Below are 13,367 nucleotides of genomic sequence, written 5' to 3' on the forward strand. Positions count from 1 at the left end.
CGGGATCCTGTCTCCTCCGCCACATGCTTTACACATATTCCAATTCTTATTTTTCTTTATCTTGTGTGGGAAAGGCTTCAAACATAATCTACTTTAGGTTTTCTTTAAATCAATAATCCCAAGAAGAAGAGAAAAGGTCCGGCTGATGAGGACAATTGCGGAATAGCCCCTTTAGGTTCCTAGCCTTTCCAAGGTTGCTTTTTACCAAACAATTGGAAGAGTTCCTTATTTAAATCACATCCTCTTCCCTTATCATGATCCCTCCATGGATCCTTTTTCCTTCCTCCTTTTCCCGTCGGCATCAGGCCTACCCGGACTAGGAGGATTACCAGACGCATCCGCGAGTCTCTATCACCCGGCCGGGACACACTCCTATTCAATCCCATTTCTAGGGCAATGAATGAACCCAATCTCAAAACATAGACCAACGGTTATCAGTCTTGACCGAAAAGGACCATCTCCCATTGTATCCCACAGGTAAACACCTGTGTTGTCCTTTTTTCAAACACGAAGACAAGTTCACATTTAAATCTCTATGTTATGCTAGGGCTATCCACATCAACCTTCTCGGTAAAGTTTTTAATCTTAGTTCAAATTTAGATGAAGCTCCTTGAGTTATAATCCCTTAATTCCTATGCCCTTTTAATTTTCTACTCAAAACAAGACCTTAAAAAAATGACGAATCTCTTGGAAGTTTAATGTTTTGTCTCGACGTAAGTTTTGAGTCAACCCTGACTTCCAACTTCGATGAATCCCATTTTCGCCCCTTTTTATCATTTTCCATCCATGGGATATCTCCATGGAAGCGATGGAAGTTTTATGTTCAAGCAACACGGTCACGACATCCGTGAAGCTATCCCCTTACTCCTCCCTTCAATTTTGCAAAACAAACTTGAAATGAACAATGCATATGCTTTCTATAATGAGTTTTGCTTTGGTGTGTCTATGCGTGGTACACACAAAACTTTGAAATGCACCAACTTGCAATCTTTGACAATTAATCAAAAACTTCCTTTGAGTGCTTATACAAGAGTGAAACCCTTCTATGCATGGTAATGTAAAAATTACAAAGTTCCTAAGAGTGGACATGCTAGTGCATTGTAAAATACGCATGTAATAGTGTATGAATGATTAACAAATTCTTCTTTAAAAAGAGATTTAAGCATACCTTTACTACAATGGAGAGGATTATTTATGTTGCTAGAAGAAGCTTATGGTTTCAGAACTTTCCATTTGGTTTCTTTTATTGCTTATGAAAATTGAAGAGCTTTTAAGCGTGAATTTAAGTAAGCATGAAAGTAAATCTCTTTCAAGAATGGGAAATAACAAGATAACCTTACCTTAGTGTGTATATGGTAGGGTCTTCTCCTTGCTTTGGAAGAGCAACGACGAAGTGTATTGACGTAACCGGTTCTTTTCAGCTTTACGTTGCTTGAAAACCACCGATTTGGCTATGGAAATAAAGAGAAGTTAAGAAAATTCAAGCTATGGAAAGCTTGTAGGTTAGGAGAGAGAAGGTGAAGAGTGTAATGCTAATTTGGATTATGGTTATGGCTTCTCTAGAGGAGAGAGGGTAGTGTAGGGGTGTATGTGAAGGAGGATTAGCTTTGGCTTTCATAGCTCACTATCAAGCTTGCACTTTCAAGATGTGAAGAGAAGTGAAGTGTTTAATGAGTAGGGAAGGCCTTCTTTTAAGCTTAATTTGATAAGGCACTTAATTTATCTTGATAAGTTACTTTTGCATATCTTGATATCCTTTCTTCTTTTCAAAGCTTCTCCAACAAGCTACTTATGCAACAAGCTACTTTTTAACAAGTGGCTTATGCAAGAAGCTACTTTTCCAACAAGTGGCTTATGCAAGATCCTACTTTTCTAACAAGTGGCTTATGCAACAAGCTACTTTTTCAACAAGTTACTTTTTCACCTTACCTTATTCTTTCTTTGTTTTCTTATGCATTTCTTTTTTTTCTTGAGATAAAACTAATATATCATGCATTGGTTATATCCACGTTCCCATGATGAAACCGAAAGTGTTTCGTGGGTAGCTTTGCATTGGTTATATCCACGTTCTCATGGTGAAAATTGAAATTTATCTCGTGGGTAGCTAGGGTGCTTGAATATAGACCAAATTTATTCAATTGTATTTGAAAAGTCGACGGCTTAGATATGTCATCAAGAGTAAGGGCTAAGAGGAGGACCTTACAATTCCTACTTGCATTGTGCATTTCAGCTACAAGAAAGCCCATGTGTAACATACCCATTGGAGGTTGGTGCTAACGTCAACCACGTTTTCACATGTGACAAGGTTTCTCATGTGCACTTACATCCAATGGTGGGCATTTTTCTCTGTAGCTATCCCTTACCATGGTGATCCATCTGCGAGGGCTTACAGAAACATAAAAACAAAGACTTTAATGTAGAAAGAGCTATCCCAAGAGACCTCAAAGTTCTACCCAATGAGTCAAACTAGGATAGCTAGTCTGCCACATATGGGTGATACAAAGGTTATCTCAATTTCCTCTTCTTACGTAAACACACACACACACACACACACCCTCCTATGAGAAGAGAATTTTGTCCCAAGACACCTCAATGATCTGTCGAGCAAGTCCTAAGCCCAATACCTATTATTCAAGGGGGAATTGAGATAATCAATCTACCACATGTGAGTGATAGAAAGGATTCTGCAATTTACTCTTTTTATCCACACAAACGTGGACACCCACCCATGAGAAGAGGAGCTTAAAGAATGTAGGAATGGTCCCAAGATATTTAAAAGATCTATCCAACGAGCCTTTAGTTCAAAACTTGTTATCCAAAAGAGAGGTTGTATAACCAATTTACGATGCATTATGATAGAAAATTTATTCCTCTTTCATCTTCTTAATTGCACCTTCGCTCACGCACGCGTGCGCGTGCGCGCGCGCACACGCACACACACATAAAAAGAGAATTTTTAACATTGTAGGAACAAGCCCAAGATACTTCAAAGATCTACCAATCTATCACATCTGGTTGAGAGGAAGGTTATTCCAATTTCCTCTTCTTATTCACACACACACGCACGCACGCACATACAAAATCCATGAAGAAGAGAAGTTTTAATGTTGTAGAACAGTCCCAAAAGACCTCAGATCTATCCAAATAATCTCGAGCCTAAGAACTATTATTCAAGAGGAATCAGGTTAACAAACTACTACACTCTGGTGATATAAAGGTTGTTGCAATTTCCTCTTCTTATTCACACAGACATGCACACCCACCCATGAGAAGAGGAGTTTTAACAACATAAGAACAATCCCAAGAGACTTCAAAGGGAAATCGGATCTCAATTCTACTACACATGGGTGATAGGAAGGTTATCATACTTTCCTCTTCTTACACACACACACACACACACACACACATGTACATTCATAAGAAGAGAAATGTTAACTTCGTAGGAAGACTCCGAAGAGACTTCAATGGTCTATCCAGCGAGTCTTCAACTCAAGATCTTTTATTTAATGGGGAATTGGGATAACCAATCTTCCACATGTGGGTCATAAAAAGGTTACTGCGGTTTTGTCTTCTTACACACACACATGAGAGAGAGAGAGAGAGAGAGAGAGAGAGAGAGCACAAAACTCTCTATAACATCAAAAGGATGAATGAAAAATGTACACATCAACACTACAAGAAAGAAAAATCAGAAATAACATCAAGTTGTTCATGTTCTAGAAGGCATAACAAAGGGTCACTACTTCTATTGCCCTCAATAGAAATCACTCTAAGAAGTAAGCTTATTTCAATTTTTTGGGGCACTAGCATTGGAAGACCTACAATTAGGGCATGACAATGATCAAGTATAGTTAAGTAACGCTTCTTTGTAGCAATCAGTTATCTTTGATTGTATGAGCATTGAAGGTAGCTTATTGTTCAAGACATAAAAGTGACCCTTAAAGACGTTAGGCTTGATCAGGAATGGTATCCCAAGCCAAAGGAGTTTTCTTACAAGTCAACATCAATTCCTTTGCACCCAAACTTTTTCTACCTTCAACTCAACACTCAAAGTAGGCAAGTGTAAGTGATTGAGGAAATTGTCCAAGTCATGCGAGTGAAGAAGAGAAACAACTTGGTAAGGTTAGTAGTGCATTTGTGTTCACCTTGGTTCACTAAGTAGTACATATGTTCTATTACAATAGCACAAACATGCTAAAAAACTTTAATACATCTTAGATGCTTAAAATGCATGTTGGTAGGAGCAAAAAGTGACTCTAAGTAGAGTTGCTTGATTAGGTTTTTAAATAACCACTAAGAGACGCGACATAAATAGATCAGGTTTGGGAATCTTTTTTCCATAGAGTTGAAGTGATGAAGCCTAGCTTTTAAAATCAATTGCACATGGTGACATTTTTTAGCATGTAATGAAATATGACTATGACAAGGATAGTAGCGAAATTTAAATAACCATAGTGAACATTTCCTTTAAGAGGGTTCTTTAAGGAGCATAAGAAGAGTACTCGAGTGAAAGTAGCAAAATGAACATTACACCTAATTAGCTTGGCATGAATAATACTTGTAAAAGAGAGTGAGAGATAGAGAAATCTAACAACATTTGAGGATCAGATTTACTTGGAGTCGGTCCCCCCTCCAAAAGTCTTTTGTATTATAGATTATCCCATGTAGAGAGATTTGATACAATACAAGATTTTTGTTCCTTGAGACCTCGTTGGTGCAATGAAGATGTAAAACTTCATGCAACAAGATTATGCCCTTAACCATCTTACCAAAGCATTAACTTGTCCCTAGCCTCAATCCCAAGACCTCAAACACCTTCAAAGGTGGAGAGAGCTAGCAGGGAGTGAGGGAAGGGAAGAGGAAGAAGAAGTAAGATACGAGAAAAAGAAATAGACTCCTCACTTGTATTACTCTTGTAGCTTAGCATAGCATAGTAGCATAGTAATGGAGATGAAGAAGATGGCTAGCATAGCATTGAGGCATGGCTCTTCGTTGGATTTGCATTCCATAACCAAGAGTGTTAATGTACGCTCTCAACTTCTCAAGCTTGAAGAACGAGATGAACTCTTGCACTTTCACAAAGTGAGAATGAGAGAAAGTGTGTGTGTGTGTGTGTGTGTGTGAGAGGGAGCATACCCCCGAAGCACCCCCCTTGCTTGCTTTGGTCGACCCCTCTTTGTAGCTCAAGCTTGAAGCTCATTGGACCCCTCTAAGCCTAGACAATCACATGCACAATGCATTTCAAGCAACATGGGTAGTCTTTGGACAAGGTTCATCCTTATCCCTTTGACAGAAAGGGATTTATAATACCTGGATAATTGTTTAGTTAAACTAAATGCTCATTGGACCCTTTTTAAGCCTAGCCAATAGGATTCAAACACTCCATGAGGGAACCATGGGGAGGAACTTTACATGTGTCCTTGTTTCCTCTTGTGGCTTGGACTTGCCTTGTGTGTGTGTGTGTGTGTGTGTGTGTGTGTGTGCGTGCGTGCTCTCTCATGTCCCTAACTTGTAGGCTCGCCGCCCTCTTTGTAGGGTCTTGTTGACTTCAAACTCCTCAAGACCCTAGTCCCATAAGCATGGCAAGTACCTCAAGCACCTTAATTAGCAAGCACGACAAGCACCTTGTTCAGCAAGCATGATAAGCATCTCAACCTTGGATTAGGTTCCCACCTCAAGCTCATGCCTAAGGTCCTAGGTCTAAGGACTTTTAACATTAACCTTTGGAGGTCTTTAATGAAGCTAACCCTTAGTTATTTTAAGCTCCATTAGCTGGCATTTCTCTTTGCTAGACGAGTCTCCCATTTGGACCCATTGCCTTTGGTCTTGTGTTGAGATAAATCTAAAAGCACATGTATATATTCTAACTCTTGTTTCCGTTTATTCTCCCACATTAAATTATCAGTTCAATAGGAGAAAATCATTTGGGCTAGTTAGATATTAGATTTTATGACATTACATCTCTCTTGAAATCATAGTCGTCTTCGACTATGAGGTAGAGAAGATAAAGCCTTATTCATTACTCTATGTTTCTTTGCAGGTAGAGGATCCCTTTTTATCCTACGACATCATTCCAAAATGGATGATTAATCCATTTGGGGCCTGGGAGACTTAGCTGTTGCAAGCATGTCTGCTCTTGAGCCCATATCATACTCCCAAGGTAGAGTGAAAAATTCTACTTGGTGTTTGAGAGACGTTGTCATCACAAACATGATTCTAAGCATGTATACTACTTAAATTTGTGCATAATAAAAAGAGAACTAGTCTTATAAGATAAGTTAGAGTGACAAATTATTCTACTTGGTGTTTGAGAGACGTCGTCATCACAAACATGATCTAAGCATGCATACTAATTAAATTTGTGCATAATAAAAAGAGAACTAGTCTTATAAGACAAAAATACTTTTCATGTAAAAAATATTTATGTTTGCTTACTCTAATGTAGCATTGTAAGCATTGACAAGGTTTATACTATCCTAAAGTTGTGTTCCTTGCATCCATCTTACATCTTCAAAAGGATAATTTTTGAACTTAATAAGATACCGTCGGATAATCTTACCATATCTTAGTACGTTGTCTTCATGTCAAAGAATCAATTCGGACTAAAGCACCTCTTCTTGATCTTTGATCTTGAGCGGGTCCTCAATGATTGGTTCTTGTGGTGGCTCTCCTTTGTAAGGCTTAATTAGGCTCACATGGGAAGCATTGTGAATGAGCCAATGGTTGGGAAATTTGAGTTGATAGGCCATCTCATTGATTGGTTTTAGAATTTGAAAAGGACCATAGTATCTTTTTGCTAGTTTAGCATAATACTTTTGGTGGCCTGTAGGATTTTTGCCCGTATTTTGCCTCAATCGAGTATTGGGAAATTTGAGTAGGACCTAAGCATTTTCCTTGAAAGCTAAGGCCCTTCTGTGCTTGTTAGCAACAACCTTTTGCCTTTGTTGCAAGATGGATATAGCATCCTTAATCTTTTGGAAAGATTCTTGTAGGTCTTGGCTATACTCATTGGTAGCAAAGATCTTCCCGTGTACCTTAAGTAGCAAGGGACTTTTAGGTCTTCACCTAATGGTTTTAAAAGGTACCTTTCCTGTAGTAGTATGGACAATGTTATTGTACACATACTTTACAAGTGGTAGGTGCTTCTCCCAGTCTTTAGTAGATCGAGAATCGTAAGGTTAGCTATCTCACTTTGGCCATCCGTTTGTGGGTGATAGGTTGAAGAGAAATTCAACCTTGTACCTAGATTTTCAAAGAGACCTTTCTAGAAGTTACTAGTCATTCTAGGATCTCTGTCCGACACGATGGATGTTGTCAATCCATGGTGTTTGAAAATTTGGGATATGAAGAGGGTTGTCATTTGGTGTGTCTTAATAGTCTTTTTGACAGGAATAAAGCGTGCTTGCTTGCTAAACCTGTCGACTATTGTCCATATTCCCATATTCCCATGGATAGACTTAGGTAATCCAAAGATAAAATCGATGGATATACTCTCCCATGGTGAATTAGGGATTGGCAATGGTTGGAGTAATCCAGGTTGCTTCCTTTTATCATACCTTGTCTTTTGGCATACCATATATTTTGAACATACTCTTGTATGTCCACTTTTCATGGTGGGCCAATAAAAGTACATCTCTATTCCTCAAAGAGTAGTTTGAATCCCCCTATGCCACGCATAGGGAGAAGCACGGGATTCATACATCATTTTTTCACGAAGTGAGTGAGTAACACATAGCATATTGCCATGGAGAAGATAACCATCCTGCAAGGTGAAGGGTTCCTCTTTCTTTCCTAAGGCAAGGGCTGGCATTATGTCCTTAAAATCAGGGTCAATAGCATACTCATCTATCATGGAAGATAGATAATTGTGAGTTGCTATAGACACTGGATTTGCCCTTGGTCATCGTGATAGTGCATCGGCCACTTGATTATGCTTACCAACAATATAAAAATTGAATTGCGAAAGAAAAAGTTTCCACCTCATTTGTTTGTCAAAAAGCTTAGTTTGTGTCATGAAGTACTTTGACACTTTGGTGGTCTGTTCGTAAGATGAATGGAGTCCCCAATAGATAGTGCTTCCATCTGTCTACAATGTGTAGAATACCTAGTAGCTCTTTTTCATACACGCCCAACAGTCGTTCATCGATATTGAGTCTTTGACTTTCATATGCTATGGAATGCCCTTCTTAGAGAAAAACTGCTCCAAGGCAATCTCCACAAGCATCACATTGGACCTCAAATGGCTTTGAGAGATCCGATAGTGTAAGCACTAGCTGGGAGGTAAGTTTTTCTTTAAGTTTGTCAAAAACATTTTTCTCTTTAGTAGTCCATGAATACTTAATGTTCTTCTTTTTTAAGTCATGTAGTGGTCTTTCTAGTTGAGAGAAATTTTCTATGAAGCGTCTATAGTATGCGCACATACCAATAAAGCTTTGTAACTCATGTAGATTTATTGGGTTAGGCCATCCTTTTATTATCTCTAACTTTGATGGATCATTAGGATACCATCTTGAGAGATAATGTGACATAAGTATTGAATCTATTGAAGAAAAAAATCACTCTTCTTTGGGTTAATGAAAAGTTTATTCTCCCTCAAAGCTTGAAAGATTACCTAGAGACGTTGCTTATGCTCCTCGAGAGAATTGGAGTAGGTGGTGATATCATCAAAGAAAACTCCAGTAAACTTGTGGTAGGACCTAAAAGTTTTCTCCATTAGGCGGTTGAATGTGGCGGAGCATTTGTCAAGCCAAAAGGCATGACAAGATATTCATAAAGACCAAATGTTGTGCGAAAAGCAGTCTTTACAATATCTTCATTCAATATCCTTATTTGATGATAGCCACTTTTTAGTTCAATCCTATTGAAGTAGGTAGATCCTTGTAGCTTATCAAACAGACCTTCTACCCACGGTACGAGAAATTTGTTTTTGATAGTGATCTGGTTTAGTGCTCTATAGTCGACACACATATGATATGCATTGTCTTTCTTTTACACTAGTAGGACTGGTGAACAAAAAGGAGAGAAGCTAGTGCCTCACCATCCCCTTGTCTACCAGCTCATGCACTTGCCTCATAATCTCCTCTTGTTGAGCTTGAGAAACTCTATAAGGAGGTTTATTAGGCGGTGAGCTCCTAGGTAAAAGCTCTATCTTATGGTCATCATCCCCTCGTTTTGGAGGTAGCTCCATAGGGATGTCATCTATAAATACATCTTGGATCTATTCAGAAAATTAGAAAAGTCTAATTCTTCTTGATTCCTACCACTTTGTGTTGTTAAATCATTAGCATCATTTAGAGACTCTTTTACAAAAATCATGTACGAGGAAATCGAGCTTTTCATTGAATTATCAAAAGTAGGTGAATTTACAAGAGGTATAGTATGACCTGACTTATTGGCATCTATATATATGTTGTTTTCCCTGTAGGTGAAATAAAATCTCCTTTTAGGGAACTTCATATTGGCAGCCATGCGGTTGAACCATGGTGCCCCTAGGATAGCATCTTCATGTTGGAGAGGGGAGATAAAAAAGTCTTCTTTGTCGACGTAGCTTTGGACATGAAGCCTCAAGTTCCCAATCAAGAGAGTAATGGAGTCTTGTTGTCCCTTGAAATCTTCATTACCAGTTATGGTATCTCCCAACTCAAAAGCTTGAATGCCCAACTTCGTTTATATAAAGTTGTGAGTAGAGCCAGGGTCAAAAAGGATGAAGGCATCATGCTCCCTCACCTTTCCCCAAGCATAGAAAAGGGATGACCCTTTGCAATGAGCATCCTCTTTTGGAGCTTCAACTGTGGAAGCTCTAGGAATCTCATTGCATGCATTTCTTTTGGGGCAAGAACGATAACCATGCCCTTTCTCCCCACACTTGAAACATTTATGGTCCTTTCAAAAATCGTCTACCTCTTTGGGAGAGAGTTTATTTTTACCTGTGTAAACTCCCTTCTCCTTGGTCTTGTTGTTGTTGTTGGAGCTACCTTGGGAAGAGTTTTGAGCATTGTTCTTCCCTAATTAATCATTTTGATCTTTGTTTTCCTTGGGCTTGGCATTCCTTTTAGCCCCTTGTTAGAAACTAATGCGAGAAGCAACCATAGTGTGGTGGATGACTTCAGTGATAGTACTAGGCCGCTGTGAGTTGACATACTCGGCCATTTCTTCAAGTAGTCCTGCACAAAACGGTTGCTTTTGCTCGTTAAAGTCTATCTTTTGAAGACTGTAGCTTTGAGATGTAAATCCCAAAACTTTTCCACATATTTGTGGATAGACTTGTTGGAGAGTATCTTTAAACTCTGCCATTCGGTGAGCACTTTATCTTTGGTGTCGCTTGCTATGAATTGTTTCATGATGGAAACTCGTAGAGTTTTCCATGTCTTTGGAGCTTTGTCATTGCCATGAAGGCTAGCACACCATTGTCGAGCAAATTTTTGAAAGTACATAGCTACATGATGTAGCTTGGAGGACTCTGTGAAGCCCTCGTCTCCAAAGGCCACATCAAATTGTTGGATGAAGGCCAAAACTTTGTCTGTAGCACCAAAGGTGCCATCATAGGTGAGAAAAGAGATACTCTTTTCTTCCTCTTTGGACTTCTTAAGTTTATAGGAACTTTTCCAAGTAGCATACGATTTACGATGTCCTCTCCTCTTGTATTCTCTAGGAGAATAGCCGCTACTTTTGTCAGAAGAGGAGGAAGGTGACGAAGAAGGAGAAGAGGGTGACCTCTTTCTTGCCTTTTTCTTCCTTCGTTTCCTCTCTTCCTTTTTAAAGTGACAAGGAGAAGGACTACAAGATGATATTTTCCTCTTGGGAGGAGTTGGAGATTGTTGAGACCGCCGTCTTCGTGGAGCCACATCTTCAAAGGAATTCGGAGATTCACTTCTTTCTTGTTCAGTGGATTCCTCCTCGTCTCTTATCGGAGAGATTCTTCTTTTGGAAGTCTCAACAAGAGGCTTCCTAAGCTCTCTCTCTTCTTGGAGAGGTAGAGAAACTCCATAACCACGAAGTTGTTGGGTAACTTTGGCTTGCAAGGCAGGATTGCCCATAGCTTGTTGCAACCCAGTAACAAGATAGTTCACAAACATTGGGACATCATCAGTAGCACCTTCATGTGCAAAATCGAAGTTGTCAATATTAATTCTACTCTCTTTATTATTGTCAGCCATGCTAACTTGTAGCAATTAATGGTCTAATAACTTGTCTGTAGCGGAAAATAACATAGGCATAGTGAGCATTTCATTAGGATAGATTCCTGATGAGCATAGCAAGAGTGCTTGGATGGAGAGAGCAACAAAAGCATAACACCTAGTTAGATAGGCATGAACAATACTTCAAAAAGAGAGAGAAATTAAGCTATTGACAACAGTTGAGGACCTGATTTACATTGATCCGGTCCCCCCTCCAAAAGGCTTTGTATTATAGGTTTCCCCCATCAAGGGAGACATTCTACAATACAATACTTTGTGTTCCTTCAATAACTTGTTGGTGCAATGAAGATGGAAGCTTCAAGCACCAAGCTCACGCTTGTGAAACACAACATCAATTCCCTCACGGTGGTGCAACCAAAGTTGGTCCGTGCTATAAAGTGTGCTGTGCAGTGCAAAGGGTGCTAACAGGTGCATGGTAGAGGGCTAAAGCCAGTGTGGGAGACCTCGGCAAGACAGTGGCAACGGAAATGCGTGCTTAAAGTTTTTTTTAAGGCAGGGGTTCAAAATGCAGGAAATGTGTCTCGAAATGTGGTATTCAAGATGCTCTAGAAGCTCGTCCAGACGGCTCGTCAAACCGGGCTTTGGTGTGAAAGATATGCCAGTCCGAAGTTAGAAGGCTTCGCAGGTCTCGACGGACAGGACAGGTACATACGTGTGACCAAAACTGGGATCATTGGATACACGTGTAAAGATCAAGATGTGGAGCATTCCGGTCTTTTCGGTTTGCCATTCGAAGCTCAGACGGGCAAGTTATGGCCTGAGGAATATTTGCAGGGGGTCGGGTATGTGCTCATCGGTGGGCGTGCCGACATGAGTTTTTTGAGCTCGCTAGAGTTTTGGAAAGTTTCATGCAATGTGAGGAGTCAGCCAACATTTCCGGCTCAACGATCAAAGTCAAGGGCATCGGGGTGCGCCCACTTCAAGCGGACGGACAATCACGGCAGAGGGGGGCGGATTTGTTTCGAAGGGGGCTACTTGCGGTAAAAGGATGGAAAATATTCCGAATGTGGAAAATCTCTCCAGGTGTGAAGCTGGCAGAGGGTAAGTTGACGAGAGGAGTGCTGGGCGAACCCGAACACGTATAGCACCGATGGCACGTGAATCAAAGGTTGGAGCTCTCTTTGTTTTGCAAATGAAAAAGGGAAGGGTGGCGAGAGTTGAAAAAAGAAAAGGAAAGGAAGGTTGAGTAAAAAAACTAAGGTCCAAGTTACAAAAGAAGAAAAAACTAGGAGGAATTACAAAAAGGCAAAGGCAATAGCTCCGGGCACTATTGCTACTACTCGGTCTACACGCCTCATTAATGGGAATCTCTCCAGATCCCCCCGTCCCTCTCTCTCTCCTCTCTCTTCCATCTCTCCTCTCTCTTCCCCCGCACACTCCGCCATAGCCGCCCTCTGTGCCCAGGAAGGCCTGCAGTCGATGGAGGCGAATGATAATCTTGCACCTAGGGCCTGCCCTGCAAATGACCTGCAGCCTAGTAACCCTAATGCAAGCCATGTACTAGGGCGTTGAAACCCCTCTCCAGTCGGCATCAAAAAAATATACTGCTCTCTCTCTCTCTCTCTGTGTGTCGCTTGACGCTAAAGACGAAGACCCATTGCACGCAGGCATCGCCTGCCCCTGGTCTCCTTGTCATTTCATCAGCACCCGGAGTCGCTGTGCAAACCAAGACGCACACGACACAAGACCCGACAGCAAGTCGCTACTCTGCAAGTACTTCCTCATGAGATCCACAGTGCCCTGCTGTGTCTGCGCCTACCAAAGGCCACCACTTACCCGCTTCTACCCTTATCGCGACGACCTGCGGTACACTATACTCTCAGAAAACCCAGAGAGAGAGGGACCAATGTCTGTGCAAATACCACTGCGTGTAATCAGCTCTCTCTCGCCTGCCGGCCTCACACACGTGCCAACTTCAAAAAAGACCAACTTCAAAAAGAAAATGTTGAAAAATAATGGGTCCTCCTTACTAAAACACTTCACTTTTACATTCTTTTAAACAAAAGTATCCCCCTAGATTCTACCTAAACAATTGGTTTCAAAAATTGGGGCTTCCTATTTGCTATTTGCTGGAGAAGTTTCATTGAGAAAGAAAAAAGAAAAAAGAAAGGCGAGGAGGGTTTTTTCGAAGAAGGTTTTGTTTTCCCTTGGGCTTGGAAAAGGAGGAGG

Source organism: Adiantum capillus-veneris, chromosome 21, assembly GCF_014529385.1.
Source record: "Adiantum capillus-veneris isolate H3 chromosome 21, ASM1452938v2, whole genome shotgun sequence".
NCBI classification, from domain to species: domain Eukaryota; kingdom Viridiplantae; phylum Streptophyta; class Polypodiopsida; order Polypodiales; family Pteridaceae; genus Adiantum; species Adiantum capillus-veneris.